Source organism: Ascidia mentula (genome assembly GCF_947561715.1).
Source record: "Ascidia mentula chromosome 2 unlocalized genomic scaffold, kaAscMent1.1 SUPER_2_unloc_36, whole genome shotgun sequence".
NCBI lineage: Eukaryota > Metazoa > Chordata > Ascidiacea > Phlebobranchia > Ascidiidae > Ascidia > Ascidia mentula.
Window position 1 is genome coordinate 7,501 of NW_028113683.1, and position 2,500 is coordinate 10,000.

The 2,500-nt window shown below is 60.8% G+C and overlaps 3 non-coding genes across 3 annotated transcripts in view; all 3 read left to right on the top strand.

The window, feature by feature from the left end:
* LOC145916125 (small subunit ribosomal RNA) overlaps positions 1-933 on the top strand; it is a 1,824-nt gene extending 891 nt beyond the window's left edge. The window contains exon 1 of the ribosomal RNA XR_014404389.1: positions 1-933. This exon is cut by the window's left edge and continues 891 nt beyond it. This is a non-coding gene — a ribosomal RNA (small subunit ribosomal RNA).
* A 260-nt stretch (positions 934-1,193) lies between these two features.
* On the top strand, positions 1,194-1,347 carry LOC145916123 (5.8S ribosomal RNA). The gene has a single exon (XR_014404387.1). It is a non-coding gene; the product is annotated as a 5.8S ribosomal RNA (ribosomal RNA).
* Positions 1,348-1,591: 244 nt separating this feature from the next.
* LOC145916121 (large subunit ribosomal RNA) overlaps positions 1,592-2,500 on the top strand; it is a 3,685-nt gene continuing 2,776 nt past the window's right edge. Inside the window, exon 1 of the ribosomal RNA XR_014404386.1 lies at positions 1,592-2,500. This exon is cut by the window's right edge and continues 2,776 nt beyond it. This is a non-coding gene — a ribosomal RNA (large subunit ribosomal RNA).

Below are 2,500 nucleotides of genomic sequence, written 5' to 3' on the forward strand. Positions count from 1 at the left end.
GACGGGGGCATTCGTACTGTGCCGTTAGAGGTGAAATTCTTGGATCGGCGCAAGACGAACGACTGCGAAAGCATTTGCCAAGAATGTTTTCTTTAATCAAGAGCGAAAGTCAGAGGTTCGAAGACGATCAGATACCGTCCTAGTTCTGACTATAAACGATGCCAACCAGCGATCGGGGGGCGTTACTTTGACGACCCCTCCGGCAGCTTGCGGGAAACCAAAGTCTTTGGGTTCCGGGGGAAGTATGGTTGCAAAGCTGAAACTTAAAGGAATTGACGGAAGGGCACCACCAGGCGTGGAGCCTGCGGCTTAATTTGACTCAACACGGGGAATCTCACCCGGCCCGGACACAGTGAGGATTGACAGATTGAGAGCTCTTTCTTGATTCTGTGGGTGGTGGTGCATGGCCGTTCTTAGTTGGTGGAGCGATTTGTCTGGTTAATTCCGATAACGAACGAGACTCTGGCTTGCTAACTAGTTACGCGACCCTATCGGTCGGCGTTGAACTTCTTAGAGGGACTAGTGGCGCTTAGCCACACGAGATTGAGCAATAACAGGTCTGTGATGCCCTTAGATGTTCGGGGCCGCACGCGCGCTACACTGACCGGATCAGCGTGTCGCCGCCTAGGCCGGAAGGTCCGGGTAACCCGCTGAACCCCGGTCGTGCTAGGGATAGGGAATTGCAATTGTTTCCCTTGAACGAGGAATGCCCAGTAAGCGCGAGTCATCAGCTCGCGTTGATTACGTCCCTGCCCTTTGTACACACCGCCCGTCGCTACTACCGATTGAATGGTTTAGTGAGGTCCTCCGATTGGACCTGGCGCGTTCGGCAACGGCCGCGCCGGCGTCCGAGAAGACGATCTAACTTGATCATTTAGAGGAAGTAAAAGTCGTAACAAGGTTTCCGTAGGTGAACCTGCGGAAGGATCATTACCGGCCGATCGCCGATCGAGTGGTCGTGCGTTCGACAGGTGGAGAAGGCTCCGTATCTTGGCGGCCGCGCACGCCCTTCGTCGCTGTTGAGGCGCACGCGATTGCACTTCGGTCACCCTGTTTCGTTCTGCGCCGAGTGCCGTGGCCATGTGCCAGGCTGGCTTCATGCGTCGCCTACGGCTGGCGACCGCTCGGCCACCGCTTTTTTCGACTGTGCAATCCGGCTGGGTCGCGCTTGTCCAACTGACGAAGTCACGGAGGGCTCTTGGCGGTGGATCACTCGGCTCGCGAGTCGATGAAGGACGCAGCTAGCTGCGTGAATTAATGTGAATTGCAGGACACATTGAGCATCGACGTTCTGAACGCAAATTGCGGCACCGGGTCAATCCCGGCGCCACGCCCGCCTCAGGGTCGCGTTGTAACGTTCCCGCGCGGCGACGCGTCGGGCCGGTGCGGTGTCGGCCGTTGCCACGGTCGTCCCGCCCAGGACAGCACGAACGCAGTGTCAGCGCGCGAAACCGAACGCGGCGTGCGTCTCGTTACGAGTCGGCCTCGAAGAGGATCCCGGCCCGGAGCAGCACGGCTCGCGTTCGGGCGCGGCGCTCGCACGAGCTTCGGTGGCGCGCGCGTGTCTCTCGCAAACGAGGCACTGGATTATCGGCCTGAGGTCGGACGAGGCTACCCGCTGAATTTAAGCATATTACTAAGCGGAGGAAAAGAAACTAACGAGGATTCCCCCAGTAACGGCGAGTGAAGTGGGAAGTGCCCATCGCCGAATCCGCGCGCCTCTGCGGCGCGTGGAATTGTGGCGTAAGGAATTCGCTGCGCGTACGTCGTTCGCCGCCCGCGTCCTTCTGATCGAGGCCTCGTCCCGGTGCGGGTGTCAGGCCCATGGTGGCGGCGAGGGCGCGCGCTCTGCGTCTTCCCAGAGTCGGGTTGTTTGGGAATGCAGCCCAAAGCGGGTGGTAAACTCCATCTAAGGCTAAATACTGTCGCGAGACCGATAGCGAACAAGTACCGTGAGGGAAAGTTGAAAAGCACTTTGAAGAGAGAGTTAAAGAGTACGTGAAACCGTCGAGAGGCAAACGGGAGGGCCTGTCGAGTCGCGCGACGCTTTCAGCTGAAGCCGAGCGGAGCGTGTGGGCGTGCGGAGCCTTGCGGCCCGTCGTTCGCGCTGTCCTCCGAGCAGCTCCAGCGCACTAGCGCCGTGCGAAGGCCGCGACCGTCTGGGAGGCGGCGAGAAGGCCGCGCGCAAGGTAGCCCGCCCCCGGGTGGGTGTTATAGGCGCGCGGACACGTCGGCCCGTCGCCCGGGCGAGGAGGGATCGCCGCGTCTGCCCTTCGTGGGCCGGGCGTCCCGTCCGAGCCGGTGCGTCGCCGGTTGGGGACTGTGCTCAGTGCCCAGTTGCGGCGTGTCGGTTGCGGGTGGGCAGCGCCGCGCGAGACGCACGGGGTCCGCGGCTAACGTCAGCCACCTTCCCGACCCGTCTTGAAACACGGACCAAGGAGTCTAACGTGCGCGCGAGCCACGGGGCAGTGCGAAACCCATGGGCGCAGTGAAAGTGAAT